At 45.7% G+C, this 19,523-nt stretch overlaps 1 protein-coding gene across 1 annotated transcript in view; it reads right to left on the reverse strand.

Annotated features, from left to right (window-relative positions):
- The window catches only part of SCN3B (sodium voltage-gated channel beta subunit 3), a 55,750-nt gene that overhangs the window by 12,968 nt on the left and 23,259 nt on the right, over positions 1–19,523 (reverse strand). Inside the window, exons 2-3 of the mRNA XM_027806799.2 lie at positions 3,115–3,276; positions 657–1,011 (exon numbers count right to left, since the gene is read on the reverse strand). The gene's annotated coding sequence lies outside the window, so the exon portion shown is untranslated. The remainder of the gene's footprint in view (positions 1–656; positions 1,012–3,114; positions 3,277–19,523) is intronic.

Consider the following 19,523-nt stretch of genomic DNA (forward strand, 5'->3'; position numbering starts at 1 on the left):
GAGCGGTGCTCCCTGTGGGAGAAATCCTTCCTCAAACACACAACAACCTTGCACAAGCCAAAGCCTGCGCATGCCCGGAGGACCAGCAGGGTCTGGGGACCTGGATCCCTTTGAGCAGCAGGCACGTTGAAAATTCTCCCCTCTGGGTCCAGGAAACACACCGAGCTACATTCCCACATGCTGCTAACATTTTGTGGTCAGCAACTAAATAAACATATTTTTTTTCAGACCTTTAATACAGGCCATATTTAGAAGTGTGTTATTGTATACATCCTGGAAATTCTAAGCCCTGGTGTTGGTCCAGGTGCTTTTGGGGTATTGTTTTCTGTGACTCGATGCCAACAAAATCAAGTAGCGCATATGCACAAGGCGAGCCTTTGTGTGCTGTAACCTAAGTGCTGTTTTACCAATCTGGAGTCTAATGAGGTGGCACTTTTGCAGAGATGCTTTTAGGCCTCTCCTCAGCTCATTCACTTTAGCAGTGGATGAAAATCCATTAGCATGTTAGACTGCCACATATATTCATTCACATTTGCTCATTTAATTTCTGAATTCTTACTGCTAGTAAAATACACAAATGCATTGATTGTTTTAGCACTGTGCAATGATTGCGTTTTCATAAAGAAAAGCTTTTTCAGCAAGTGTTGGTGTCTTACCTTGGCTGGACTGAAGCGCTAGCTGCTGCTTTTTTCCTTAAACAGTGAACAAGGCTGCATCTCCTTCCCAGCCATCAATAAACACAGGCATACACCTTTCAGTTCATTTCCGAGTCCCCTAGAAGGCAGCTCTGGGCTACTACTCAAATGTGGGTTGTTTTCACAGGACTTCAGGAAATACGAAGGATGCTGAGAGACTTTTCTTGTACTGGAGATGTTTGGTTGGATATACTTATTATCTTGCAGAATCAAGCTTCCCACTGTGAAAGAAAACATCTTTGGCTGTGTTCTACGCCTTCCACCTGTGGGTTTCCAGCTTTGTCCTCCTAGTCGCACAATTGTCATTGTCTTTCAACTAAAATGACAAGCACGTATGTAATGTATTAGACATGACACAAGAGAAAGGAGAAACAGTTCTTCCCAGCTTCAATACAACAGAACTGAAAGGTCTTTTGTCTTCTAGCAGCAAGGAACATCTCCCTGGTCAAATTCAAAGGTGCTTTGTAAAACAGTGGAAGTTACACAGAGCTTTGAATCTGTACAATGTCACTGCCTCCTTCAAACGCACCATTTTCAAAGGGAATTCCTCGCTAGCACTGCAGCATCTAAGCAGGCACCTTCTCCTGGCTAGGTATTCCGCTGCAGTTTGCTTACTTTTCATAGCTGTTTTATTAACTTTAAACAAAGAAACAACCAGGAAAAATCAAACAAATTTTGAGTAATCCTAGGTTTCCATCCAGAGGCCAAATAATGCACAGGAAAAGGAGAGACTATGGGGGAAAATCCCGGAGGGCGGGGTGGGGGGTGGGGAAAGAGGGAGGGAGAGAACATGTGTGTGCACGTATGTACGTAAGCGTGTGCTGTGTGCAGGTAAGTGGTGCTGAGCAGTGCCGGTGGCTGTCCCAGCCCGGCAGATAGCGCTGTCCCCTCTGCGCCCAGCGCTGCTCCCCGCCGCAGCAGCTCTCAGGCAAGGCACATCCCCGAGCTACAGAAACTTGCCGTTTCTGGACCCTCCTCGTCTTTCCAGCTGCATCCGTTTGTCATCTGATGTTATGACTGCTAATTACTCGCCTCGGAGAGTCCCCAGCACAGAGAAGGCGCTTTACAGATGCTGGGCTAAGAGCTCAGTGTAGCCTCAGTCCCACGATCTAATGACTGTCACTACTTCAGTATCCAGCTGGTGACTGGTTAAAGTAATCTCTCTATGAAAACTCTAATTTATCTACAAATAGATGATGTGCTGTATCACACCTTTCCCCCAGTTACTGTGAAACTCTACAGAAGTAGATCAATTCTCTTAGGAAAACATGGGGGTGCAACCCCCATTAAAGTCACACATAGCAACTGAATCAGCTGCAAAACTTAACACTTTGCGTGCACGTGCAAATATTCCCTTTTCACCCCAGAGATCTGAAGTTCTTGATTTAGCAAAACCATGAAGTCCCTGAAACAGAACAGCTCTTCTGTCGGTACCTGTCACATTTGAAAAGCATTTGGTCATAAAGGACTTAAGTGATGCACTGTCTTGATACAGGCTTCAGAATTAGATTTCTGTGACACAATAGAAGCAGGAGGGATGCAGAAATTCCTGTCCAGACTAAACCCCGGAACACAGTACCAACTCTACTCCACATGCTTGCCTTGCCTTCCTCCTCTCCCTCACTCCTGCTGCCCTCTTTGCCCTGCCTGACTCCTGCGCCTCCACTGCAGCCCTTACTTTCTCCTGCTTCACCAGCTTGCGTAGCATTACCTGCAGGCTTCACCTGCCCTTGTCCCCTCTCACTGCCCACCGGCAGGTGCTGACTCTTTGCTCCGTGGAGCATCTAAAGGTCAGGTGGTTTGCACTGAGCAGAGGATGCTACACAAAAATAGACTGTATTGCATGCAGTAAGCAATTACAGTAAGTCATTACTTTTTACATGAAACTACAGGCTAAATAAAACACTGGCTTTGGCTATAATTAAACCCCCCTGATGCTCTCGGAAGAATGAATCCATAACTGCTGATATCAGGTATAAACCTCAGCGTATTTCTGCCAGACATCAGCCAGTTCTTTAAGATAAATGAAATAATAAGAAATCAAAACATGTCTGTGAGACTGGCCAAGCTGGAAGGCACGTGGAATAATTCAATTGCACCAACAGCCCCTGAACAGAGCCCAACAAAAGCACTCTTGGCTCCACAGCCAGGATAGCCAGCTACCCAAGGCATGTAATTGCTTGAAGGTCACAGAGGTTGCTTATTTCAAGTTCAGCTGAAACTAGGTCATCTGCTCGAGTCTGTGCTTCAGCTAGGACTGAGGGAAAAAAAAAAAAAAAAAAGATACAGTGCCAACTGCCAGCAACGTATGGAAGATGAATCAAGTTCAAGAGTGTTCTTTGGTCCTAATGGTGCCGTTATTACCTGCCCACCTTCAAAATTAAACAAAACCAAACCCAGCTTTTTGGATGGTACTTACTTTGGAAACAGAAACAGTCTCCTTCTAGTGCCAGAGATGGGGCTGTCCAACTCGGGAGCAAGGGACGCTGTTGATGTACACTCCCTGATCACCCTCGCACATGCAGAAATACAAAACATCGGCACAATGTTGCCAGAAGGTTATTATTATGAGTACAGCTTCCTATTAAAAAAAACAAAAGGTATTTGGTATTACGCATACTTGAGAGGCAAGCTTGCTGTTCTGAAGAGAATTAAGTTTTATCTGCAACTTACATACCCTTTTCCTTATCGTTATTCTTATGCATACATTTGAATAACCAAAACAGGAAACCACTTGGATTAGATCCTCGTTCAGGTACGATTATCCAATGATAACAAGTGATTTTTGATAAGGAGTCATACTGAACGTATGGGAGAGAGAACACTGTATGAAAGGACCCTATGAACATATGTTCCACTTAGAGACGCATTTATGTGCCTCTATAAAAGCAGCTATGCTGGAAGCTGTCCACACGGTCACAAATGCCCAGTAAGAATGAGGTGAAAGGCCACTTATGTGATGCGCTAAGTGGTGGCATGATCATTTCCATTCCAATGGCACTACACACCACCACCAGCCCCTAACAGTACCTGAACTATTAAACTCTGATCATTCGTGCACTCAGGATGCTCACAATACATTTACGGCAGCTAGTTCATACTTCTGTCATTCAGTGGGAACAATCTTGGATTAAAAACATTTTTGGAAGCACAGCTTTCATTCTAAACCCCCAAGACACGGTGTATTATCCAGACTGTCTGTGGGCTTTTCTGTAGAGGATCAGAACAACTGGGAGGCCGAGGGAAGCAGAGGTCGCTCTGAGCCCGCACACTTGGTGAGTGATGGTAACGGGGGGTCCACTTGTTGTCAGAAGTGCCTTTGGGGGAAGAGACAAAATAAACTTTTCCAATGAAATACATTATCTTTAGGTTTTCATTACATTAAAAACCAAGCTGTGCACTATAAACCAGAGCCCTGACAGATGTTCTCAGTCAGCTGCACTTAACCATACTCCATTTGCCTGGCAAGGATTACGTTCTGGTCTCCGGCATATCGCAGCTACTCCAGGCTCCCGGACAGCTGCTGTGCAAGATGCTCAGTGGGGTTTGATGGCTCACCACAGAGGGCAACTCCCTGTGCTCCGACAATAATCCTTCCTCCTCTTACACCCATCCCGATGTAAACCATACAAGGAATGACACTTCCTAACAAAGGAGATGTTTGTTCTATAAATAGTCTTTTTCTCCCACACCACAGACATTCCCACCCTTTCCTGACATCTAAGAGCAACAGCACACAAATGAGTGTCAACACTGGCTGTTCCTCTAAGAAACAGAGAAATAAAATGCACCAGTGCCATGTGCTGCATGAAGCTATTTCTGAGGCATAAATAACATTTCACACATGCTCAGCAGAAGCTGGAAGCTTATTTCAATTTAGAAAGAAAAGTGCTTTCTCTAACACGCCTGAGTGCGCCTGTGACAGAGTATTAAGTGTGATTTTCTTTTCCCAGCTACTGTGGGGTCCGTAAATGTGGAATCTGAAAGACGACACAGACAAGAAAGGTCAGTGCGGCACCTGCATCTGATTTCAGGGGGTACGGCACGCACATCCACCCATAAAGGAATCAAGTCTTTTAACATCTGAACCCGTGAGGTGTTGAGTCCTCCCTCCCATGGGGAAAAGTGGAAAGAGAGGTAAGTCAAGGTGAAGCGATTTGCTCAAGGTCCCAGATTAGCTCCGGGGTTGAGGTGAGGGCCCGTAATTTCCCGTTTCCTGCTCCGATGACCAGGTTGGGAGCCTCCGCCCCAGCACTGACCCCCATACCTTCATTGCTGTCCCATGATCGCGCGTGGGCTTGTTTAGCAACGTCGGTCCTTCTCCTGCCCCTGTGCCCCTGGCTCAGCAAAACCTGCTCACCTCACTTTCCTTTCTAGGCAAAGCTTTGCAGTCCCAGCTTTTCCCCATCTTGTACCACGCTCTGGGAACACACGGGCTGCCAACACACACAGGAACTGCTGTAGTACCTTTACAGTACTGAAAACCTTTGCTTTTCGCTTTTCACCTTCGGAGAGTCCTTGACAGACTGAAACCCGGTGACACAACCAGCTTTCCTCTTGGCAATATCTCACAACGAAACATTTCATGGTTCTTTCCTCCTCTTCCCATACATTTTTCCTCTTGGGGCATTAAGTCATTTGCATTTAATGAATTGCAAATTATTAAATATGCAAATAGCTACACAGTTCTTTATATACTGACTCCACGTTCTGCTAATTTACTCTTCTCCAGCGAAAATAGTCATCAGCCAGCTCAATAGACATGCCATGCCTCATGCTCAAAACAAGCACGAAATGGAGCAACACTGAACACAAGTCTGGGAATCCACGGCACAGCTCCAAATGCAGGCTTAGATTGATAACGAAGATCTAATGCAGCCAGGAACATTTCCAGCAGCGTATAGATTTTCCTGTGTGTTATTTTAGCCTCAAAGCCAAAATGCTGGCTTGGAAGGTTCAAGTCTTCTGATTATGTTGGAAGATACAAAACACAGACAACGGCCCTGCTGCGAGAAGGAGTTAGCTCCTTGGCTTGTTCTAGTTTTGATTTGAATATTGGCATTGTCACCAAAGGGATCTATGGATGCTAATAGTGGCAGCGTTTCCTAGTCACATGGAAACACTTGTCACAGAAAAAAGACCTCACAGCTCACTCCAAAGAGCCCTCACAAACAGCTCTCAGACCCAGTCTACTCGAGCAGAACTTGGGCTTAGCTGTAAAGTCCTACCTGTCAATTAGCTAAGCAGGCAGAAAAGCTCATCAGCTGCATGTTAAGACTGTCAGTTACTAATTTTTTTTTTTTATTTCCAGCTGTTTCAGAATTATTTTTAAAAACACTTTCTTAAACCCAAAAGAATTTAGGCTCATCCTCCCTTGGCAATGTAATTATTAAGAATTTAAAAAACAGCTATTTCATGGGGTGTCCTCCACACGTCTGAAAAACCTCCCTAAACACCAAACTGCAAATTCTTTTCAGCTCAAAATGTAACAAAATGGTAGTATCGCCAGGTATGTACATGCTAAACTGCATCAAAGTGCCGAGCAGCAGCTGAGAGAAAACTTCAGAGATAAAAACCAGGCGAGAGTACAAGGCATCACTAAAACGGGTTGGAGGAGAAGACGGCACAATGACTGCAGCACGGGAAGGGGCTGGATGCATTAAATAGCAGACCCCGATGCTCATCTCCGTAACAAGACAGGAATCTTGGGAAAGGAAATGTTTTGCCGCCTGTGTCCTGCTCTAACGAGGCCAACCCAGTCTTGGTTTCGACAGGAATTTCCTCCTGCAACCAGAACAAAGCTTCCCAGCCCTTGCCTGGAGCGGTCGGGAGCGCAGCGCGCTCGCATGTGATAGAGGTTCTTGTTTTTTGGTGCAGTTCTCGGAAGTGGGAAGGAAGCAGCCTGCCCGCAATCCTTACTCCCATTACCAGCTGGTTGCTACTAAGCGTTTTATTACCCACCTGTCTCACGTGGCTTAGAATACTTTCCGTAAGGAGGCCGGCGAGTACAAACTGGCAAACCCTACTAAAATAGGGCACACAGTCCTGATGAGCGTTAAGATAGAGATGGCAGAAAACTCGCTCTCAGTTAGGACTTCAGATACGTAAACTACATACGCTCTGGGTCAGTGCAAATATTTAGCCCTTTTCATACCTTCAGTTCTGCAGGGAAACTAATCATTTGATTTTCCTTCCAGCAAATTCTCAAGAGACATCGTGATACCCCCCCCCCCCCCTTTTTTTTTTTTTTTTTGAGTTCTTCCAAGCCGCTCCGACCATCCCTGTTTAGCCACTCAGTTTTCCTGTTCCCCAAAGCAGGACTCGCACTGCTTGCAGGCAGGTTTTGTCCATGTCCTGAACTGGCAACCAACTTCTTTACCCTTGGGGCGTAGCAACCTGCTCAACCCACCATTTTGTTCAGATCCAGGCATGTTGTTTAGAATCAGGAGGAGACAAATTAGTTGCATGGGAACGACACAGGTAGGTAGGACGAGATTTACGGTACTAAGACAGTGACCAGGCTATGGGGCACGTACCCACAGGAGCACAGGAGGTTTCTGTAAGGCAGCAGAGTATTCACAGGGAAGCAAACACCTCTGACTGGGATGGGTTTCCAGGAGCAAGAGAGGTTGGACTCTGAGGAGCACATGTTCAAAGAATCAGGCAGTGAGTCTGAAAATTACGAGGTAGCGTGATGGTTTGGGACATGCTCCAAGGCAGCGTCCTGACGTGCCCCATGTTACGGGATTCTCTACTGGAATCAATGCCCAAATCCCGTCCCCTCTCACTCCTCAGGAAACGGGCTCAGAAAAGACACGGCACACATTTCAAGAGGCAATCGGCAAGAGAGCCCCGACCTGATGCTGCCACAGCCCTGAGCGCAGGCTGAACCTCCGTTCAGGTGCTGGGAGTCCTGACAAGCCTCAGGGAAGGAATTATGCCATTTAGTCTTCCCAGACATGCACAGACTAGGAGGCCAAGTTTTGCTGTTTATCAGCTTATAATGCAAGAACAGAAAGTAGGTCAGCAAGCATGGTAACTCAAAAATGAAAAAAACTTATCTTCCAGCCCCTTCTTCCAGGACTGTTCTGATCGATGTACGTAGGCATGAGCAGAGCTGATTTTTAGAACAAAAAGGCCCAGAGAAAACTGCTTGAGCCCAGGGCTGTAGCAGTCTCCCCCAGACTAAGTCAAGCAGCGGTGCAAGTAATTCAGCGCTCAGGCAGGAAGAGAAAGACGTTCACGCCCGAGTTCCTGGGGGCCCCAGGCAGAGGCACATTACCAGCTCCGACTGCATCAAAAATCAACCCAATGTACAGCAAAGCCGTGATTATAACATCAGATTTAGCACAGGCACACACAGCTTTAAGCTATTCTTCCTGAGTGCCCTACATAACAAACCCAAACAAATTAAGGAATGAGTAATGAGAAGGTAGGAGGTGGCAAGGCTTGTTTTGGTTCAGGAAAGGATTCCCATCCCTTGCTTGGAATCTAAATTAGATTCAATTTAGATTAGAGTGAGGCAAGGCCAAATTCCCTTGATGAATGAGTTGCTGCAGTAGATCACTTGTATTTTGCAGCCATTCTTCAAGAAATATATTTTTCATCTCCTGCTTCTGCTTCTGTTTCTGATCTTGTCAGCTGCATGCCATGCCCTCCCCTGCTCCTCTGGGTCAGAATATCCCTTATTATCTCTCTTGGTAAGGGAAGAACTAATTTGCTGTCTAGTAGAAAGAGAGCGTGTTCTTGGCCTGATAAGTGGATTACCTCCATAAACATGCTTTCTAATGCAACGACACCCCACACTCTCACAAAACCAAAGGAATTAATTGCAACCAATGATGTGATACCCCAAAGTGAAAGCTCCCTCCCCTGCCCAATATACCAGTATTAAAGCCAGGTTTTTTGCTACAGGAAAAACCCAAGAGAAATGCACGTAATGTGAGAAAATCCACATTTGTGCTTACCATGACTGCAAAAGGATCTCTGCCCACCGACCAGGCTTCGCGTGGTCACAGCGCTCACGTGCCCAAGGCAGACACACGGCTGCAAAGCAACATGTTTTACACAGGCAGCACTTCCACACAGTTTTGACAATCAAATCACACGGTGGGCAGTTTCAAAGATTCAGAACCTACCTTCGGATTGTAAATAACTACTGACAAACCATTGTATGAACAGAGCGCTTTACAAAGCAAAACCTCCAGCTGGAGAGCATTTAACAGTCCAGGAATATACAAAGAGCAGTGATGTCAGGAGCGTAGTGCAGAGACCACCACAACAGGGATGGGAACAGTGCCAGCCACGGGGGAAGTGGAAGCTATCCACCCCCAGCAACTGGGCGAAGTTGAGCCGTTATTTTCAGTGGCTTGCTGCAGTCTAGGCTTGTGATTTTTGCTCTCCTGATACTCTCCATCCCACAGATTATCATTTGAGATATCAGTGATATCAGCTAAGACGTTTAGTCCCTACTGCATCTCCGTCTCAGGAGAAATCAAGAACGTGTAGCAACTTAAAATACACACTCAAATCCTCACTGGACTGAAACTCTTTTGCCTCTGACTCATCTCCATGAGGAAGACGAGCACATGTAAATCATATGGTGAGCCAGAACAACGTACCTGACAGACCTTTATGTGCCACCTGCTTCAACAGAAAAGGGATTAATTAATTTCATACTTATCAAGTGTCAATTGACAACTTGTTCTTCCTGGGTAATAGGGTTTGTGTAAATCTGAAGGTCGCCACTGACAGGGCTGGCAGAGGCTGGAGTGCTGAAAAGCACTGCCTACGTCGCAGCTGATGGGAGCGGGGTTGATTCATCCAGAAACTCTGGACACACGCCTGGCTTTCCTCTCTAATACACTGAATGTTTTAGCAGTGCCACTCCAACCTATGCCAAAGGGGAATTTGCCTTCAGAATTTTGAACTGCCAAACAGTACATCCAAATATTGGGTAGGACAAATTACTTCCAGCTGACAAACTACATGTTATACTAGACGAAAGCTTTTTTTGCAAGGGGCACAATCATACAGCAAGTTATCACGAAAGCATGCGAGGCAGCTGATAAAAAAACTGGGACGTGTTCAAAGGCACACAGTATTTCTGTCAGAAGAAATGGGTACTGACCAGCATCACCTTCAGACCACCACGAGGCATACACTCATCCTGCTGCTAACACTGGGTTTCATAGAGCCCATGGAGAAAGACAAAACCTTAATGGGCAATTAAGAGCAGGAGACTGAATCTAGTAGGTCAAATCTCTGCTTAGAGGGAAAACTGCAGTGGCTAGGCTCCTAATTTTAATTCCACAGTCAAGTGACTAAAGTAGAAGGCCTAAGCAAGGAATTTATCTGGGGGTAATAAATCTTTCTGATGTGCTTCCAGTCTCCTCTGATGGCTCAGAATTAAACTGCTTTATTTCAGTGGTCCAGCTTCCTTTGCAAGTATTCTAATTTTTGCCTCTTCCTTAGAGAACCCAATTTCACGATGGGCAGCTGCAAAAGTACTAAGCTTTCATTTTTAGTGCTTACGTTTCGCTTTAACATGCTACCTTTGGCAGAACCGGTCCATTAATCATTCTGGTGAGAAGGAAAACACAGAACTACTTTTCAGAGTACAAGACAATTCCCAGAGGGCTGGTAATTTATTAAGACTGATTTTCTTTATGATGCTGTTTTCCCTTTCTGAACTTTGGTGGCCTTTGCAAAGCTGTTTTGCTGTTGTATTTCAGACTGTCTCCTACTAGCATAGCATGTAATTCTTTTTTTTTTTTTTTTTCTCTCCAAACAGATGATTTCCAGTGTTTGGTTTCGTATGCATTCACTTTGTGATGAAATGACAGTCATTTTGCAGTATCACTTCAGCAGCTGAATACAGTACTTCAGGATGGTACTGCAAGACTGTAATATTTGAATGCAATGCTGATTTTTGTGAAATAATTCAATAAAAATAGACCTTGTTCCAAGGAGCTGCTGTCTTGAGTGGATGCTCAGAAACTTCTGAAATTATTAATCTTCAAATATGTTATGTTAAAGAGTAATCTATTTTTAAATGATGCAGTAGCCTAAACTCCCGCAAGGTATGAACACAAAGCCTCATTTTGCCAAGTAGCATAAATTTTCAGGGTTCTAGAACAGCTAAAAAGAAAGTATTACTATGTAAATTTGAAATATCCAACTTAATTTCCCAGGAAGAAACACTAACTTGTGTATTTTAATTTGCCATGATTACCCTTTCCGTAGCAGAGAGGAATAACACACGTTTTGGAACTTTTCACGTCACCCTGAATGCATTATCAGAGTATACTGTGCTGCCTGCCCAAACTGCACTACAATTTAAAACAATCCCTTGAGAAGACAAAGACGGAGTTTGCTATTGCTAAAAAGCACATGGCTAGCGTCCAATAAATCCCCGAGACAGTAACTAAGCTACGCGCATGCCCGAATTTAAATTCCCATCGACACCAAGAAGGATGAAAACCTCTCAAGTAATGTCAGCATTATGGCGCTGAGCCCTGTAAATCTCATCGCACAGCGGCTCACGTTAAGCAAACCAGAAGCACAGCCGTTCCCGTGGCTTTTCGGGCACCTTGGAATCAATATCCCCAAAGGTTGCACGTTACTAACAGTTTTCTAAGCTCAAATGGTTTCACAGCCCAGCTACTCACCTGAAGAGGAATGAGCCCGTCTAGTCAGAACCAAACTGTAAAAAAGATATTTGATTCAGTCCTTTATTTTACATTCGTAACAAGTGTCTAACTGCCTAATTAACTGAGAGGGCAAGCTATACAGGCAGGCTGGAAGCCAACCTTATTTATCATTTGCATTTAAGCAATGCTTTTGTATTTGCGAAGTGCTATGCAAATACCAATTACTGCCATGATGCAGCAGAGCTTATTAACACAAGCACAGTGCTGATATGATTATGCTGCTTCCAGCTCGGGAGCCAGCTCGTTTGCCAGCAGCCCGGCAGTCTCTGCCCTGCCTGCCTCCTGTTGCAGGGTAGTTATGCTGGGACACCCCCATCTCCCTCACGCTGTCCTGGAAAGCACCTGGAATAACCACAATATATCAAAAGTGACTTCCAAAGTGTGAAGCTCGGGTTCAATGCTTTGTGCCCCCCCGATGCTTGTGCTGCAAGGACAGCTCTGCAGCCAGCTGTATTATCAAGGAAGAAGCAATAAGGCTCCTCTGGCAGGATGTCCCCGTTATCCCCTGCTCCGTCCGCTGTTTCACAGCGTTACCAAGAGCATGACCGTATGTTACACTTCACAGTCCTTTGCCTTACTAAGTTGTGAGCATTTCCAGCAACTGTTCACTTTTGCTTCCTCTCTTCCACTTCCAGAGAAAGACATGGAGCACATGGCATTTGTTCTAGGAGAGGGACAACCTCCTGCGTCCTGGGAACCACTTGGGTCAGATCCACTACCAACAGGACTCAGTTTGTTTTCCCTTGCGTCAAAGGCACAAGCTACTACCCAGCTATTTCAGCTCGTGCACTTGCTATGCCAACACTGAGCTTACATGCACCTAACTCACGGCAGACCTCAGCCACCACCTATGTCCTGACCGCAGCACTCTGCGTACTGAGCACGGATTTGGTGGCCCAGGGAGCCTTTCGTTCATAGTTAGCTTCCTCACAAATCATCTCACCCTGGCTGCATTCAAAATAATTGACTCCTGAGGCAAAACTTGATGGGACTTGCGAGATCCTCTTTGGGTAAAAATCAGCATTAACAGCAAATATTTCTCCATTGCAAATCAGTGTGACCTACCTCAGCTCAGCTCCTAGAAAACCACGTGAAAAGGAAGACCCAGGACTACCCAGGCTCACATCAGTGTCTAGTTCAGACATGTCTGTACAGAAAAGTCAAATCCAAACAGTGCAAGCTTGGGAAACACTTGTTTTAATACTTAAACCATGTCATCTGGACTCATCTATATGCATTTGTTCCCAAGGACAGGATTCCTCTCCCCTGTAAGCCAGGTGTTTCAGCTGAAGCGCTCTTCCTGGTTGCTCCTTTATTCAGGCAGAGAACAGCATGCCTCTGCCGGGTAATTATCATCTCGGGTATGCCTGACGCGAACGAGGCAAATTGCTGTCTGGAGGTGCTTCTTTCTTCCTTTTGGCTACAAAGACAACCTGAGTGACTAGCATAGCCTCAGAGTTAAACTGGCTGAGCCGTGTCCCATCCCAGGCAGCTTCATACCAGGAGATCTTACTACGTTTTGCAGCTATCGAGCAAATTATATGGGGAAGGGACGCACGCAAATCAAGCAAGCAGAAAGCTCCAGTCTCATCACTGGGCCCTTACTGCTACTATTGATTCACCTGTGGAAGCACTCGGATCGTGGGGACTGCCTGCTGTACAAGCCCCGATGCCCCCAGTAGACAGCAGCCCCCTCCGCACCGCTTCCCGCGGTAAGGCTGGCAGCCCACTCGGTTCTGTCGGCACCCAAGGGGGGGGGTCAGAAAACAGCAGGTACAAAGAGCGAGGGGCTGCGACACTGCACCAAAGGACCCCCGATTTACAGGCTGATCTTGTACAAGTCACTGCCTCTCCCTGACTCAGTTTCTTCAAATGTAAAGTGGAGATTACGCTCCTGACCTCCTTTGCTGATTATTACTGGATCCACTGATGAAAAAAACCTCCAGCCCTAACACACAGGTGTTACTACTCACTAACTAGGGGCATTTTGCACATGCCTTTAAGTATGATACTACAAAGACCCAGTCCTGGGACCCTCCTCAAGCTGAGCACAGTAAAAACAGAAACCACAGACATGACTTATAAAAGGAGAAGCGCTACAGGGGGAAAATCTAAACTCAGCTAACATTTTCCATTTAAGAGAACATTTCAGAACTGTCAGATACAAACGCTTCACTAAAACAAGGCTACAAAACACTTAAGTGCATCTTGCATCTAAGAAAATGTTGCATTCTTTGTGGATACAATAGCTTTTCAAAACATTAACCACGTTATCCCCGAGCCATTTCCAAATCAAAACAGACCATGAAAACCAGTGAATTCATTGCTAGCCGAGCCCCAGTCCGGTAACTTTTTGCATTACTCCACTGACTTTATTTTAATGGGCATCGAATGGGCGGTTGGACTGGTTCTCAGCAGCAGCTGAGCAGTATCCAGAGTAAATCAAAGTCAAGGGCATTTTCCCAAGAGGAAAGTAGGTGAAAGGTAAGGCTGGATTTTCCGACAGCATTAACTGCCCCCAGACTGCAAGCGCAAGGTGAAACTCTGCCCACGGCCAGGGACACGCGCCGCCTCGGTGCACGGGGAGGTGACAGCAGCGGTGCAGGCAGGGGCAGAGCGCCTCTCGCCGGCTCCGTGGAAGGCTTCGCGAGGGCTGCAGAGGCTTCTCCTCCCTCCATGGCCACTGCTCCCTTCAAGGCCACCACTCCGTGCCTACGAACCTACAACTCTCTGGATGGAGCCAAGCGGCTGGGGAGTTTTCACATCGTGATTTTCTGTACCATGGCGGAAGCACGAGTAGCTTGCACTAGCAGTGCACAACCAAAACGACCCATCTTTTAGAAGCTGGTGAGAACTGTGAGTTTCTTATGCTCCTTGTGCAAAGGCTCTATGACACGGCACCAGTGCTTTCTCCAGTTCTGTGTTTTACCTTTCCAATTGCTCATCTCCCACTTCCCACATCTCAGACTGCCTGGGTGACCCTGAGGTGTGACACTGGGTTACGAGTACAAGAGATGGTGGGACCAAAGCACAGGCGCTAGCAGTAAGGACATGGAGACTTGGCCAAGCCCCTTCACGTGGCTTTGACAAATATGAAACAAGTTTTTCTTGACCCTAGAGTATTTTCTGTCCAAGGCCGAGTGCAAGGTTTGTGTGGGTAAGGTTTCACACTGCTCTGGGCTGTGTACAAGCCCATGTGATTTTCAAATTCCACAGGTAAAATGCTTTTTGCAACTTCATATCACAGCTTAAACATCCCACTTGTGTAACACCTTGAACTATTTCAAGACCATTTGCTCTCACCCCAGAAACCTTCTCTGAATTTTACTCAAGGACACAAATGTGACCATTATTGCTAGAGGATGGAGTTTCAGAAGGAAATACAAATGAAAAATGAAATGCATTCACATTTTCTGAAATATCTGAAAAGGTATGATGAATTGAGTAGAGAATGCTGTCCCTCCTTCCTTCCCTACTTTTTAAAGCAGTCAACAGAATTCCACTGCAATGATATTGCATGTAAATGAAAAAAAAAAAATAAAAAAAAATAAAGAAGAGTGGGACACGGCATTCTCTATTAAATGCTTCAACAGATGCCTAGCACCTTGCCTGCTCTGGTAGCAGGTCTATACAATCCACCCACTTTTCTGGGAATGCAAAAATGCAAAGGAAAATGAAAAAAACCCCACAGTTTAAAACCAGACACAGACATTTTAAAACAGTTAACTCTTTTTTTCCACTGAGCCACTGAAGCCCACCGCTTTCAACATCCTTTTCAACTACTGGCCATTTAAACTTTGCTTCCTGCTCTGCAAATCTGCTAGCATTGTTACAGATGGGAATACCAAACACAGAGGGCAGTCTGTATCAGAGCAGTGGTGATGGCTGTCAGCTCTTGTAAACCATGAGCCATCACTTTGTCAGTCTCAGCCTTCGGCTTTGCAAGCTGTGACTAAAGATCCTGACTTGCTCTGCTAGCAGCTGTTGCAAGCTGTGAGCCAGCATCTTGGCATTCTCAGCTGAAACACTCACCACTTCTGCGCTCACAAACGGTCATTTTCAGTTAGCAGAACTCTCAGGTGACATGGCAGCAGCACAAGGACCTCACAGGGTAAGAAAAGGTTCTTCTGTTTGAACGACCCACATTCAACCAACTGACTCATTTTTAATCACTTTCCAATAGAGGTCATCCAGACAGTAAACATCTGGCTGTGGCACCTCAGCCATCTCCAAAGGAGAATTAGCTTGCGAGTCAACATCCAGTCCCACTCTATCAGTTGTCAATTATTTGTGCAGTCACAGTAGCACAATGACCCGTTTTTCATCATAAAAAAAACCCCAAAAGCCAGAGGACCAAAATTTTCTAAGCAAAAGAGCCTCTTTGCCAAATAACACTTGCTTTGTTTCCACATGAAATTAGAATTCTCAACCATTCAAAGTAATTTTTGACACTGAATGGCCAACACCCTCCCAGAAGCTGTGTGTGCAAACCTCTGCTGACCACGCACTGCCGTTTCTAGACAGCGGTACTTAAAACATATAACACACATACCACGTATTTCACAAGCAAGCCTTCCCTGAAGCTTCCTCACTTACGTTTGCACAGGTACTTTGGGGTAAACATACCTCTGCGCTGCTGTCCATTTTCTCTTCCCACGTGTCCAGCTTTAGCTATGCACAGGCCCATACTCGCATCCCTCTTTTAACTGTCACTTTTTCACCCTGAAGAGTCACCTTGCCTCTGCTGCTTGGCAGGCTGCGAGGTCTGTCAGGAGTGACATTGGGTGTGTTGTTCTAGAGGAGCAGATTCACGCTGCAAACTACAGGTTAGCTCCGCGAGTCCCAGGTGCGCCGGTCTGGCACATCAACCAGCACATCAGATAATGATTGAAAAGGAAAAATGTATCATTTTGCCTGAGAATGATGAAAGCATCAAGAGAGCGGCTGTGTGAAAGAAAGACTAGACTTTATAAATTCCTGTATATCATTTATAATTGAAAATGAAATGTTGGAAACACCACCACCTTTAAAGAAGGAGGCCATACTGTGTTTCCACATGAACTTCCAGCCCTGCCTGTACCTTTGCACAGCCCCAGGAAGTTGCAAAGAGGAAGAAGATCAATTTTCCTTACTGTTTGTATACCACGTTCAATATGAATTTAGTAATGGCTTGTCTTAATAGCACTAGGAAGCAGGAAGATAAAATATTGAGAAGAATAAAAGTCCTAGACACTGTGATTTGCTTGTGGCTTCTCTTTTCTTCTTCAGAGATGGAAAACTTCAACTGAAGATTGCTTCTAAGTAGTATTCCCCCTTCCTCACCCCCCCGAGAAATGTGCAAGTTTTACTTCTCATCTTTTTAACCTTTCCTTCGGCAGGGAGCAGCCAGCTCGGCAGTTGATAGCGTGCCCTGACAGCCACGCCGCCGCAGCTCACTACTCCAAGTAACCCAGGATTACTCTGGATGTATTAGACACAATCACGGCTTCCTGATGAGCCGTGTGAAAATATCCTGAATGAGCAGTTCCCCACATCAAAAACCAACAGAACACGAATGGCTGTATGGTAAGCAGAAACTCTGTAAACAAGGGCTAGAGATGAAAAGGCCGGTCACTTCCCCCACACCTAACTAGCTCATCTTCAGATGATGTGAAGAAAATCAATGGAATATTGAAATATATAGATGTGAAATTATTTATTTCACCCATGTTATCTCCTTGTAGATACACAAAACTCACCTCAGCGGTGTATTAGCTTCGAAAGGGTGAGGGCAGAGAAAATCCTTTTGTAAAAAAAAGATAAAACTTCCCCCGAAACAGACTGCAGCTGTGGTGACGGTGCCAAGTCCCCAGGGATAACAGGTCAGCCAGGTATTTATAGTGAGGCACACTACAGTTCACCATTTAAAATGCCATCTGAAAAGCTGGGAGTTAAATGTATTGCTTCTCATAATTTCCTGCTCATCTTTGATTAAGGAAAAGCAGAAAAAAAAAGGCACAGAAACATCTCTTTCCCTGCAGTCCGTACAGTGCTATGTGAGACAGAAGGCGCAGCTCCCCGTCCTGGGGAGACAGACGCTGCAGGCACTCAGCAAGGAGCGGTTTACAGTCACGGCCGAAATTACCAGTGTCAAAATACCGCTTAGGCTTTTGTTTTAATGTGGCTCCCGAGAGCTCTGTGCAAATGCTTGGGTCATCACTTGTGGCCTGTGAATTACAGTTTAACATCTTTGGGTTAAATTAAGAAGGAAAACCAGGTAAGATTTAGCACTTGCTTTTCCCTCTGCTGAGAGAGGCGTTTCTCCGCTCCACTGAGTAAGGAAACAAGGAATCCTCACCACTTCCCACCTTTTTAACGGATGGGACCAGAATATATTCTCAGCCCCTTCTACTTGCCCTCACTAACAGGGAGGCTGCTGCTGGAGCAGCCTTTGCACAAGGCTTTGGAGCCAGCTCCCTAAAGGAGAGGATGATCGCCCAGGTCACGCACATCCCTGCTGGTACGTGCCCCACTCGCCTGCTGTGCCATCCCACCTCCGAAGCGCGACTTCAGCACCACAACACTGTCTCCTGAAGGTCAGGCTTTATGTTACCCTTGGCCTCAAAGGAAAAAAAACAACACCCAAACCCAAACCCTTCTCTGTCACACCGGCAATGGGCCTGTGCTAGGACACCCAGACAGACACGAGCTGTGTTCTCGGAAATCTTCTTTTTGCTGGTGTGAGAGCAATGAATGAAGGAGGGAAGCGCCCAGCAGAGAGGCTGCCACGCTCCCTCTGCCGGCTCTCCCCACGGGCAGGCAGCCAGCCTGCCCCACGCCTCGTCGGGGCCAAGCCAAGCCCAGCTCCATCACCCACCTCTGCACCCCAGGCGACTTCTGCAGCTGCATGCTGCCAGCTCGGCTAACGCAGGCTCCGCTTCACACCAGAGAGGTGGCATATAAATAACACAGCCAAGTTCAACAGGCAAATCACAGGTGAACGCGCTACGTTCTCCTTGCTCCACAAGCCCGTACAAACACTGACATCTTTGCTTCACAGCCTGGATGAATTCGAGAATCTCAGCACAGCTATCAGCAGCCTGCAGTCTTCACGCACTACAAGTTAAGAAATGTGTCTCCGTGTGTTAAATAACAGCAATTCTCCTGGCTCTCTTTTTACAAGACTTGCATACACTGAGGAACTCAGAATAGGATCAAAATATGTTTTAATCCTGAGGAAGAAGTGCAAGAGCTGTAACAATTCAGAAGGGACACATTATTTTTCTAGACTGGTATTTAGAAATCAGAAAAAATATTCATTTTACCTTCTAAACAGGGCTCAGCTATGAATATTGAGACACACTAAAACCACGTGACATTTACAGCTCTCTGGCACAGACCCAAGATTATTCCTTTCTATACATGCCACATCTTGCCAAACCAAAGCACAAGTGCTTCGCTGGCAGGATTCAGCTGTGTACAAGGACTTGTGCACAACTGCAGCCCGGGTTCTCGTGCACGCTCGATTTCTTGTACCTTTTCAGCAGGGCCAAGTGACAAAGCACAAGATCATCAGTGGCAAGTGACTAATGTTAACAAGGATAACTCCTCCCAGCAGTGGGATTTTATGCTGTCTAACCACAGTATGGCGGTTGGGGGGGTGGGGAGGAAAAAAAATAAAAATCTTTTCCCAGTGCTTCTCATCTTCACTTTGTAATTTACAGGAAACAAACCTTTCAGTGGAAAAATTTAATGAAATTTCTACCGCAGAACTTTTTAACCATCAATTTTGCACTTTGAACGTGGCAGCTCAATACAGATTGTTTGTCGGCAGCAAACCTGGCTCAATACTTTGTAAATAATGTTAAGCTGTGGTATTGTCCGTAGGGCCCTTCCCAGTTCAATTAATTTGCCAAACATACCCTTAAGAAGACAGATGCATCCGTGTAACCATCGCATGCAGCCCAGGACGTATGTGGTATCTTGTTGCCAAAAACTTTTCTGATTTGCATTTCTAAAATTCGTCCCCAGGCAAAAGTAGTCATGATTTATGGAAGACAAATGCAAAAACTGCCTGAATGACCCAGATAGCATTCTAAGTCAGAAATCATTACTAAAAAGTACAGGGTAGTTGTTC

This window comes from Falco cherrug, chromosome 17, assembly GCF_023634085.1.
Source record: "Falco cherrug isolate bFalChe1 chromosome 17, bFalChe1.pri, whole genome shotgun sequence".
NCBI classification, from domain to species: Eukaryota; Metazoa; Chordata; class Aves; order Falconiformes; family Falconidae; genus Falco; species Falco cherrug.